Raw genomic sequence first — 13,092 nt, forward strand, 5'->3', positions numbered from 1 at the left:
GCGATTAGAAGCTATAGCAAAAAAACAGAAACATGCGTATTAGAAATATTATGAAGTGAGAAATCACTATTAGTCTATAGGGATCAAATACCAGATCTAAGCACCCTTTGCGTTCCATCCTACAACAACCTGTGGCTTTGTAAAAGTCAGTGATTCATACCAGTCAAATGTTTTTCTTTCAAACTTAGAAATGTTTCTGATGTTTGAAAATCTTCAGCCAAGCAATGCTGGAATTTCCTAGCCGAGAATACCTTCACAAGGAGGGACACATTATTTGAGCAAGCCCGCTGTTACCTTAAACTTTGCACCAAAGATCAGAGCATGAAAGAACCACTACAAATAACGGCAATAATAGAAGCAATAGTGCTAATGTTGATGAAGTGAGTTGGGTGAGCTTTTTCAATAAAAAAATAGATACCCATTGTCTAGATAATGATAAATGTTTTAATAAAAGTCTAATTGATATGCATAAAGTAATAGATAGAGGGACTGAGGGTTGTACTCCCCCTCCTCAATGTAGAGTGGATTTGGGGCCCTGGCCGCTCGATAAAGTAAAAAAAGCAATAAATAAGATTAGATCCAACGGAGCACCAGGTCCAAATGGTATCCCGAATGCAATATTTAAAGCTGATATAAGTAACTGGCCGGAGTTGCTAATGCTTCTGTTTAACGAAGTTCTTAAAACAAATCTTATTCCGCTATCTTGGCATGGGAGTGTTATTCAACCTATATATAAGAGTGGCCCACAGGATAATCCGGCTAACTATCGTTTAATTACACTTACTGATGTAGAGGCAAAATTGTTTGCTAGTTGCCTGTTGGAAGAGCTAGAGGCTTGGGCCACAAAGGAAGATCTTATCCCTAATTTTCAAACTGGGTTTAGAAAGGGAGAATCTACCCACACCAATTTGATTTTATTAACATTATTAGGTGAGAGAGCCAAAACCAGGATGCAAAGATTATATGTATGTTTTATTGATCTAAAAGCCGCTTTTGATTCTGTGGCGCGAAATACTCTCTGGGGTAAGTTAAGGAATTGGGGTATTCCGGAATCTTTATTAAAGAGGATCATACTTTTATACACAAATACCTGGGTGCAGATCAAAATTGGCGATGGAAAGCATATGACCCGTCGATTGGATACGAATGTGGGATTGAAACAAGTCTGTGTGTTGGCTCCTTGCCTTTTTAATCTTTTTATGGCCGACTTGCCTGCCCATTTTAAAAATAGTAACTCACATTCGCCTTTTATTCATGGTCAAGAAATCAAATACCTGCAATATGCAGATGATACCATTTTATTGAGCCAAACAGAAATAGGGTTAAAAAGGTTAATTGACTCATTTAATGGCTATGTTACTCAAAATGGACTAACAAGTAATACAAAAAAGACAAAAATAATGACTATGGGAAAAGGGAAACAGAGGGTTAAGGAGTGGAATATCAATGGCCTGGTAATTGAAAATGTGAAATCTTATAAATATCTAGGGATCACGTTTGATGACGGTTTGATATTTAGACAACATTTTAATAACCTTGAAGCCAGGGGCTGCTTTCTTGCATTTGCTTTCAGGAAATTAAGAGACAAATTATTATGCCCTAATTATGATCATCTGATGAAGGTGATGAGAGCAAAGTTAATTCCATCATTGGACTATTGCTCAGTCATCTTTCGGCGCAAAGACGCGAAAGTGCTCGATGACATAGAAATTCGAACTTATAAAGCTGTTTTGAAAATCCCTAAATATATAAGTCGAGCAAACATAAGATTGGAATTTGGATTGAAAAACCAAATTGTGGCGCGTCAATCAGCATTTCTGAAGTCCTTAATATTATTAGCCCGATAGGAGGTAGGATCTTTAGCAAAGCTAAGTTGGCTTGAAACTTCAGAAGGGGAATACTAAAAAAACTGGCAGCTGTACCTAACTGAATGTTTAGGTAACTTTGATTGCCCTAACTTAGAAGATGAAATGAGGAGTAAAGTAGTTTTTAAAAAAGAAATGAATCAAATGGCCGCACTACTAATGATCATAGCTGACAAAGAAGAATTAAGGAAAAGAAATCATTTCTGGACAATTGCTAATTCCTTTGGTAAACTGACGCCTCAACCCTATTTAGCATATCATTTAAAACCAAGGTTTAAGAATAAATGTATGCACTTGAGGTTGGGAAGATATCCGACTAAGGATGGCATACCGAAATGGGAGAACCAATGGTCATCGAGTATTTGCAGGCTTTGTGGGCAAAGTGATGAATCAATAATTCATATAGTAACTTTATGTCCAGCTTTGGCAGACACTCGGAAGACCATTCTAAAACCGATCTTTAATGAATTAGGAATTAGAACATGTAGACAAGCACTTACTACCTGTTTGAGTGGAGCGAATATTAAACTTACTTATCTTTCTGTTAAGTTTATCATCATTGCAGAGAATAAACTTAAAGGCTTAGAACGGGTAAATAATTGTATTGCGATAAAAATACGTAAGGAACATAATTTAACGAACGTTATATGAATGCAAAGTGTTAAGCTAGCTTAAGGGTCTGGGAGTATATTTTAATGTAGCTAGGCACATTGCACTTTATTATCGCTTGCACATGGAACACAGCTTAAAAATGTATTTGTAACTACAACTGCCAACAGAAGTCACTTTATGTAAACGCTGCTAAAATAGTTCTTGGTGCAATTTTAAGGCATTTTAGTAAGTTTTATTTATTTATTTATTGCATAATATATTACTGTTGTACTTTACCCTCGCCTGTACATGAAATACAGCAAAACAATTGTATTTGTAATTGCATCTGTCAACACAAGTCACTTTAAAGTAAATGCTGCTATAATAGTTTTTGGGGCAAATCATAAGGCATTATAGTTGGTTTTAAGGATTTTAATTATTGTGTATTGTATGAACGTTTTGATGGAATGGTCAACTATCAACTTATTATTGGAGTATCACTTTATGATGTTAATAGCACTGTGTATAGTATATGCTTGTTTTATTCGGTTGTTTTATCTTTCCTTGTTTGTAATGATTTTAATTAATCAACAAATAAATACTTACTACTACACTAAAATTGTGCCAGATGTTGTCTAAAATTATCACACTGCCACGTCCTCTCTTGTGCAGCAGTAAAATCCAGGGTTATTTCACAATATATGCTGTAATCCAAAAGCATTACCACAACCCTTTACACAACAGAAAGGTAAAAGGTTTGAACCTTCTTCATTTATGTGTATCTCTCGCTTCCTAAATCCTTTCCAATTAAAAACCTGCTATATAGGTTTTTGTTGAGGAATCAAGCATCCAAGGACCGGTTTCTGGCTATCAGCCTTCATCAGCCTGGATAGCTTGACTCCAGTGGTGTGGAGAGCATGGGACTCACGTCTGAGCATACCCATCCCACTCGGGGCGACAAAATGAAAAAACAACAGGTGATGGACAGAATGCAGAACATTGTCATACATTCACTCCAGTACAGAGATCTGGGCCTAAATCCATCAACTGTTGTTTTGCATTTGTCACCCCGAGTGGGATGGGTATGCTCAGACGTGAGTCCCATGCTCTCCACACCACTGGAGTCAAGCTATCCTGGCTAAAGACGGCTGATAGCCAGAAACTGGTCCTAGGATGCTTGATTCCGGTCCAGGAAAGACATGGCTTGGCAGTTCAGGCTGGACTGTTCCCATGAGGCACAGGGTCAAGGCTGATTTGCATATGGCCATGTCTGAACTGGGGTGGTGTGGAGTGCAAAAAAACGATGGATTTAGGCCCAGATCTCTGTACTGGGGTGAATGTATGACATTCTTCTGCATTCTGTCCATCACTGTTGTTTTGCATTCACCCTAATAATAAAGGCTTTGCATTAACCCCTTAACTGCGCCGTTCTATTGAGCGGCCGGGGCCGCGACGGCCAACGGACGTGCGCAGCACTACAAAGGTAGTGCGCGCGACTGCCATTGGCCGTCAGCAGCAGCCATGAGGTTAATGAACCATAAATACAAGATTGAACATTATTAACACATGGACACAAATATTACCTCTAAGAACGGCAAAGAAAAGGTAGTAGTGGCAAAGAATCGCACTTTGTAAAACCAATACACAATTTGGTGGGTGTATGAGTTAACATGAAGTACATTGTATTGTATTGTAATTACATTTATATAGCGCTTACTGCCCCTGAAGAGGCATTGAAGCGCTTTTTCGGGGTGTAGCACGCTACTCCGGAACCCATAAAGGATTAGTGGTAAATTAGTATAATGAAATCTGAAAGTGATTTGAGTGGTGGATATGTTAGTCAGTTATTTAGATTGAAAAGGATTGTGGAGGGATAGAAGAGGGAATAAGGTTTGCATTTATACAAACTTGCTACCCTTGATGGGGTGTAGAAGCACTTTTTTTAGGCGAGTAGCACAATACTTCGGAACCCATAAAGGATTAGTGGTGAATTAGGTTAGTGAAATATGAAAGCAATGTGAGTGGTGGATATGTCAGTCAGTTATTTGGATTGAGAACATGTAATCAGATGATTTAAAAGATGGTGCTAAAGAGGTCATTCCATACCCAACTATCCGCGGTCTGAGTACATATTGGACCTAAGGCCCAATCCGCCATGCAAATCAGAATACCTCTGCACTCCAATCGAAGTATTCCAGGTTTAAGTAACAGTCCAAACAGCAAGGAGTAGTCCAGGAGACAAAAGTTTTCTTTATTTTGTCCCACAGGTCAAGTTTCTCCAGTTTTCATATATGGAAGACAGCCGACATGTGCTCCGTCACACAATGTGACTTTTTCAAGGCTGTATAACAACAATAAATCAATGATATAGAACATATAACCAATGCCAGTTGGAGTATAAGTGAGAAATGGGCATAAAAGTAAATACAATAAGAGATACTGTCATCCTTCAGGAATTCTAACAATAATCTTATGGAAGTTAGTGCTCATATTTACAAAGACCTTAACCTGTGCAAGTCTGTCAAATAAGCAATATAAACAGCATTTGAAAAACCTAAACCGGAGATCATGAAGTAAAATATTAATAAAGTATAATGTAGAGAGCATAGTCTAGTGCAAAGTGAAGAGCAGTAGTGCAATAGTATGAGATGTGACAAACAAAACACCATCCGTTCACCATAGGTGAGTATACTAAAGCGTATAACCATAAATAAATCTTGTCGTTATGTATACCAAGGAAAAGCATTCTTTTTGAAGGAGGCAATATCGGTTAGGGCCCCATGTTATTAAAATTGCCGCTTGCTGGTTAAAAAAGAGACAAAGATAGAAATGATTAAAAAAAATTGAAAGTGTACAGAGTTAGCGACCTTACTCTCTGAATGAGCTGTTCTGCACATCACAAGATTCATAGGTGTCACTTACAAGTCAAAATAGAAGTCGTCCAAGTATTAATGAAATCAATATCTCCCAGTATGAGACACGTTCTCTAAAAGGTGTCTCAAAGACTTCCCAAATAACCTGAGCGATAGGCAAATAAAATATAATCAATTTAAAAAGACATGCATGTTATCGGAACGTGCAAGACACAAGAGTGCAAATTCGCCATAACAAACAGATACTCAGTCTCTAGTATAGATATAATCTATTGCACTTCATATTCCTAGTCTTACCAGAAGAAACAGAATATAGTCAACAGCGAACCACCAAAGTTATTCATGGTTTATGTATCAACTGCAAAGCGACATGGACCATGGTAAGCCCTCATCTGTAATACAACGAAAAACAGAGAGAGGCATTGACGTTGTCTTCCTGACAAAAAGCAACTTCAGAATGAACAATGAAGTTATGAGCAAGTATGTATCCAATGTCTCACATAAACAATTTCTTACCAGCAAGTGCGTATTATAACAGCCAACCACTTTTACACAATAGAGGATGTGTCAAAAGTAGAACATCAGGGACTTGATAAGTCTCAATCTGAAAAAAAGTAGAAAAAAGGGAGAGGTAATCAGCGTTGTCTCTCCGACGAACAGGAAGATTATTGTGCGCATCGCCCTCCATGAATGCATGTGGTGTTCAATGCCATTATTGAACATTCAGGTAACCGTCACAGAGAAAGATAAACTCATCTTGTGTTAGAGCAAGAGCCCAGTAAAACTCACCTGTATCCAGAGTGTGAACTCCCAATGTGTCTAGCGGACCGATCGTCAGCCGATGCTCTATGTAAGACATCTGCTATGAGAAACACAAAATCGAAAAAGGACTGACCATCTGGTATGTTGCTGGACCTCCCAGTATAGTGGCCATATTGAATGTGTGTGGCGATTTTGTATGAAACATTTAAATGAGAAATAGATAAAGTAAGGTGGAGAATCAGGTTTGATTTGTTGATTCTAGAGTTTATGTTAGACACAAATGTAACATAAAAAGTGATTAGTGAACGAGGCGTCAGCCAGCGTCCCACGTTAGTGGCTAAAGATCATTTGTGAAGCATGGCAGCCTCATTAAGAATGTGAAAGGAATTGGTGAGACACAGGCATGCTAATAGAGGATCTTTCAAGTACATAGACATTGAAGTTCATAAGGGGTTTAGAGTTAAGAATGAGCATTGAGTGCCAGAGAAAGAAATTGAGCAGGTGTTCAATAACATACCAAATAACCCAATTAAGTGTTTACAATACTTGTCAAAAATGTCAATAAGAATTTGTAGCTTGTCTGGTAGCATCAGAACATTAAAAAGAATACATAGTATCAAACATGACGGCTAACAATGCTTAGCCAAGGAGAGAAGACAGCTTAGTACCAATACTGCAAAGTGATGTTCTCAAGCAATATACAGATTAGGATAGGTATCGATACGCTTGACCATTTTCAGCAAATTAACATCTTGTATACAATGTCAGATATAGTCACTGAGCATGGTGTAAGGTAATTAGATAATTTACAAATCAGCTGGTTATTCAGATAGGAAAACATGCAGTTCTTTATAAGTGTTAAGACCCTTTTCGACTGCACGAAATTTCAGAATCCATTTGGTTTCCAACCTTCTTGGGGCTAAAACTCGCCCCCTCTTGGGTTAACCGTTGTTTGTGATATACTATGGAACCTGATATTAATAGTTTCTAAAGAGGGGTCTGCCGTGTTATAATGTTTAACAAATTAATAGTTTGAATTTTTGTTTTTTACAGCCCTGATGTGTTCCTGAACTCTTTCTTTCAGAGGTCTAAGTGTGCTTCCCACATATATGAGACCACATTGGCTTATAATACAATAGAGTTACAGTTAATGAACTGTTTGTTGCATGTGGTATCTAATAGGTGTTTTATATTGAAAACAAGTAATTATGTTTAGAGCAAATTAACAGACATTACATTGTGTACATTTGTAGAAACCATTTGGTTTCTTAGCAGCCAAGACATTTCACATAGGGGTATATTTGGTGGTAGGAAACTGAGACATAATGTGTTCCTTAACATAGTACCCCTACTATGCACCATCCTGGGTTTGTTGAAAATGTATTTGCTTGCTGTTGAGTCAAGTTTAAATAAAACCAATGTTTGTTCAAGATTTTGTAGAGATCATGAATCTGTGCACTATATTTAGTTATAAATGTGAGGCCCTTGTCTTTGTTGTTCTGACCCTTCTTACCTACACTTAAAGACTGACGTAATGTGGTGAGTATCTTTTTCTTGGCTTGGCTAAGTATCTTGGGTGAATAACACCTGTTCAGAAAACGATCCTCCAGTAAATTGAGTTGTTGTACAAAAAAAAACGGAATCCTCGCTACAGTTTCGTTTAAATCATATAATTTCCCCTAAGGGGATAGAGTTGATCTGCGCATGTGGATGAACACTTATCGCGTGTAAAATGGAGTTGCACGCTGTCGATTTCCTGAAAAGTCTTGATGCTATCTTTTTGCCTTGATCATAGACTACTACATCAAGGAAGTCTATTTCTTTTTCATTTATGTGGTGAGTGAACTGTAGTTGAAAGAGTTGTTATTCAAATGCTGTAGAAATGTGGCTAACCGGGTCATTACCGGTCCAAATGACAAAAATTTTATCAATGTAGCATCCCCAATAGATGATGTGTTCAGTCACTGGTGGCGGGACGGCCGCCAACAAATGTTGTTGTTCAAATGCACCCATGTACAGGTTCGCATATGATTGCGAACATTTCGAACTCAAAGCAACACCCCTAGCTTGCCTGAACCAGTTGCCATTGTGTAAAAAGACATTGTTCGCCAAGATCAGACATGTCCAATCTAGTATCATCTCTGTGTGTTCGAAGAGTGTAGCATCCCTCTGAAACAGTATAAATGCTAAAGATTGTAAGCCTTTTACCAAGGGTATACTGGTATATAGAGAACATACATCCAGTGTAACAAATTTGAAGTCCTCTACCCACACAATGTTCTCTAGTTTGTTTAGAAGATCAGTATTGTCCCTCAAATAAGAAGGAAGATTGCGACCAAGGGCTGTAGGGAGATGTCAATGTATTCCGAGATGGGCTCCGCAGGGGAGTCAATACCCAAAATGATGGGCCTCCTTGGAGGGAAGATGCCCTGTTTGTGTATTTTTGGTAATATATATGAATATACACTGTGCCCTCAGTGAGGGGATGATCATTTTTTTTTGTTTAAATTTTTATTAGGGTTTTGCATTACAGTATTTCCTGTGAGACACCAGACATTTCGCAGTTTAACAATCATTTGTGCAAATTTTGAGCATTAGCACTGGTTACAAATGGCAATTTCATTCATTTTCTAGTTCTTAAAAAACATTAACATATCATAGTCCACAGATCTACTACTGATTTGTCCCATTGGACCGTAATGTATTCTGCTGTGTCTGAACCGTTGTGTTACATAGTGGCGAGGGTTGGTATATCATCCCCTCCTCTATCTGTGTATGACTTCCCCTTTAGTGTGTCTGATCATCTATTCCATACTGCTAAGTCGGCGTCAGAACTGCCGATGCGGACTTAAATGTGAACCATCGGAAGAAAAACCTGGGGGGGGGGGGGACGGGACGCACAAGGCAGGCAAGGATGATCGCTTGTGACGAGTGATGAGTTGGCTGGCTACAGGTCCGATGGGTGCGTCATGGGGTCATCGAGGGGGAAATGAGCGGCCGTGGGGGTGGGCAATGGTCCCAGAGGCGTTGTCCATTTAATCTATTCACTCCTCTTGCCTGAATATTATTCCGCTATTGTTGGGATCTGTGTTGTGGGAGATAGAGAAGGGGCGTGGGGCGGGGGCTGTGTTGCTTCAGGTGTTTTCCCTGCTGTTGTCCTCTGCTTAAATTGAATTAATAACTGCGCCCATTCCATAGATACTGGATGTTTGTGTACCCTTTACTTCTTCCTTTCTAAGGGTCACTTCCTCTGCTGCCCCCCATTTGTTAATTGCCCCCACCCAAGCTGCCTCCGAAGGCCCGGTAGGAGCTCTCCAATGCATGGCTATATTTCTCTTCACCAAGACGATGGCTAATGATGCAAATTGCCATTGTAATTTTGCAGACTTCCTTTTCCGGAAGACCCTCAGAGCTCATGCTTCCCATGTGGAGATGTTCGGGAGATTGACCGTTGTTCGAAGTGTGTGATGTACCTTGTCCCAGTATGGTTGTAGGGAGGGGCAATCCCAGAACATGTGCTTAAAGTTCGCTTCTGGTGTTTGGCAATCGGGGCATGTGAATCGTGTATCGGGGTAGAATCGGTGCAGTTTTTCCGGTGTGAGATACGCGCAGTGTAGGACATTGAACTGTATGTTTTTGAATTGCGCATTTCTGGAAACCTTTTTGGGATATTCCAAAGCTTGGTTCCACTCTTTATCGTGGAAGGCCCAACCCACGTCGTCTTCCCACATCTGTCGCAGTCCGTCAAGGGAGATGTTAGTCAGTACCCGGCTCACTTTGTAATGCCAAGTGATTAAGTGCCTACCCGCTCCCATTCGCAGTATCGTGTGTAGCACCAGATGTGACGGGGCTCCCCATCCCGAAGGTCCCAGTATTGGCAACCACTGTCTACGAGTTGTCTGTGCATTAAAAATTGTCCTTGTGGGTGGTCATACCACTCGACCATCTGGGCATATGTCTTCAGTTGCCCCTCATGAAACAGAGCCTCCACCTCTGTTAGATCTTGATCGGTCCATACCCGAAGGGCTCCTACAGTGTAATACTCACTCCTCCAGGGGAATCCCACCAGGGGAAGTAATGGAGAGTACAATGGTCGTCCCTTCGACATACGGTGCTCTTGCATCATACACTTGCGGGCTTATTGTTTCTCCCATGTGCCTTTCTGCTGTCCAGTGAGAAAGCCATTGGAGTTGCACCGCAAGGAAATATGATTCCAAGGACGGAGCTCCCAGGCCTCCGCCAGTCGTGGGCAGGTACGAAGTGCGCAGTGCTATTCTATGATGGCCGTCTCCCCAAATCAGTGCTGTAAGTAGCACGTCTAGTTCCCGAAAGAAGGAGCGAGGTGGGACTACCGGGAGATTCGTGAAGTAGTAGAGCATTCTAGGAACCAGAATCATTTTTGCTATAGCTACGCGCCCGATGGGTGCCAGAGGTAGTGTCTTCCAGAAACCCAACTCTTGCGGCATCTCCGTCATTGGAGCCCGGTATATTTCCGCGTAGAAGTCATGAAATATGTGTAATATGTTGATTTGGGAGTATTTGAGCTGCCCATCTCCGTCTGTGATTGAGTGTGTCGCTGTTTCCTGTTCGACTGTTTGACTAACCAGGCCAATAGTGACCCCGTTCTATTACCCTCCCGGTGTGCTCTAGTTGCATAAGCGCAAAAGTTGTATTTGCGCAGGTCTCGCATCGTTTCTGCGTGAGAGGTTTTAGCAGCTGACAGTTGTGCTAGTATGGCTTTCCCTTGGTCTATGTTTTTTGACAGTTCCGCCAATTTAGTCTCTGCATTTTGTAAGGCGCTTTCCAGTACTCTCCACACCCCCACCACCTGTCGGATGCAGTGTCCCCTGGCGCTACCCTTAAATGTGTCCCATTCTATTGATCTGGAGGATGCCGTGCCAGCGTTCTACGGAAAGTGTTCCTGAATGTATTCCCCATGGATTTGGCGAAACGCCTGGTCGGTGAGGCATTCTTGGGGTAGCTTCCACATTGGGATTGGGGGATGAGGTGGTCTCCATCTAAGGGTTACTGTGTGCACACATCGTGATTCTACACTATCCTTCCCAAGTAGTCTGCGTGCTGTACTTTGGGTAGTAGTACTGCGGAGTACAGAAACCTGTCGAGCCTGACTCTCAAATTGTGAGGGATGGAATGAAAGAAGTAGAGTTTGGCGGTTGGGTTCTGTGCTCTCCAGGCGTCCTTCAATGCCCATCGATCCGCCCATCTCCGGAAGCGCTCAGTTTGTTTATATGCAGGTGAGTGTAACGGTGGGGGATGCGATCTGTCTGGGTGCACATCTAGTGCGCAATTGTAGTCTCCCCGTAGGAGCCACGGATTGATGTGTGGTGGGCCAATACGCCTGTGATTCTATCCCAATATTGATCTTGTTCTACATTGGGGTATATATACTCCCTATGAGTAGCAGTTGACCCTCTAACAGCCCTGTCATTAGCGCCTCTGGCAAATGCGGAATACGTTGTGGCGCAGATAATGCCCCGCCATTTTTTGCTCAAACGGTCTACCGCCTTCTCTGTCGGGTGTGTCTCTTGCAGGAGGGTTACTTGGGCCTGTTGTCTCTTAATGTACGCATAGACAGAGTACCGCTTGTGGGCTGTGTGCATCCCCCTGACATTCAATGTGATGAGTTTTCAGTGAGGGGATGAACATATATTTTAATTCCACATCAGTAATCAGACACTTGAGATGACAAGATTTAAGTTTAGTTTCAGTCAATCTAGTGATGTCTTTAAGTGGGTTATTCTTAAGACGTATATATGCTTGACTGTCCAGAAGCTGCCTACCTATTTTTGGAATATAGTCCTTGTCTTGCATGACAACAATGTTTGCCTCCCTTGTCCTCTTCCTCGATGATAATGTTAGGCGCTTTGGCAAGTGACTTAAGAGCAGAATATTGTTCCTTGTTACTATTGTGTCTAAAATGTTTGTGTTTACCAAAGGATTTGTCTTCTAGTAAATGTAAGTCATTTGTTACTGCATTATAAAAAGAATCAATCACATTTTCCTGGGTTAGGGTAGATACGAAAATGGATTTCGGTTTAAGACCACTGTCAATGTTTAAATTGGGTGTTATATCCAAGTCATATAATATATCTAAAATAGTCGGTGTCATATCCGTACTGTCATCTAGGGATAGCAGTACATGTAGATCTTGTATCTCTTTGATATTGCCTCAAATGCAGACAATTCCCATCTCTGCTCCATAATGTGCTACTGTAACTTGACAGACAAGGGATTGGTGCTGCATTTGGTTGGCATTGTAGGGCCTACTTGTCCCGACCCCAAACAATATCTCCTAGGCAACAGGCTATAGTAATGCCACACCTCTGTACAGTACCTGATTACAATGTTTTATCTTCACCCCTCGTGAGATTCATGTTTACCATATGTTTAAGTCACAGTCAGGCTTTTCTTTCATAATATATGTATTTGAATGCCAAAGCACACCTTGTATACTCATTTGCCTCTTCATTTAAAACGACACACAGTTGCATGTTAACTTCCTAAATTGGTGAATTACAGCAGTCATTTTAAAACCAATTGAAAATACTACCAGGGAATATTTCTAACATTGTTTGGCCAGAAGAAGGAAAGCACCACACGTTCCTCTAATTCAACATCTTATTTCAAATGGTAGCATTGTAGTACCCATTGTCTTCAATCCTGGTGTGAACATACTTGCCACATGCAGGCTGTTCGCTACAGAAGATTATTTACATATGCTTTACATTATTGTGTCGTCCTAAGAGTACATCTGTCCAAAAGAGCACAATTTCTTAAAACAAATATGTTTGTTCACCCACAAGACACTCTGAGATGGTTCAATCCGTTAACTAATATTTGTGTTATCAGTCAGTCTTATGTTTAAAAGCATGCTCTGGGTAATTTAGAATCTTGTAGCCAGGCCTAATATTTATGATTGTATGACTCCTATCATTTATATTCCCCATTTTCAGAACATGCAACTCACCATTAAGGTGATT

At 40.6% G+C, this 13,092-nt stretch overlaps 1 protein-coding gene across 3 annotated transcripts in view; it reads left to right on the forward strand.

Moving 5' to 3' along the window:
* TEX2 (testis expressed 2) overlaps positions 1-13,092 on the forward strand; it is a 664,178-nt gene that overhangs the window by 559,764 nt on the left and 91,322 nt on the right. The window lies entirely within an intron of this gene.

Source organism: Lissotriton helveticus, chromosome 7 (assembly GCF_964261635.1).
Source record: "Lissotriton helveticus chromosome 7, aLisHel1.1, whole genome shotgun sequence".
Taxonomy (NCBI): domain Eukaryota; kingdom Metazoa; phylum Chordata; class Amphibia; order Caudata; family Salamandridae; genus Lissotriton; species Lissotriton helveticus.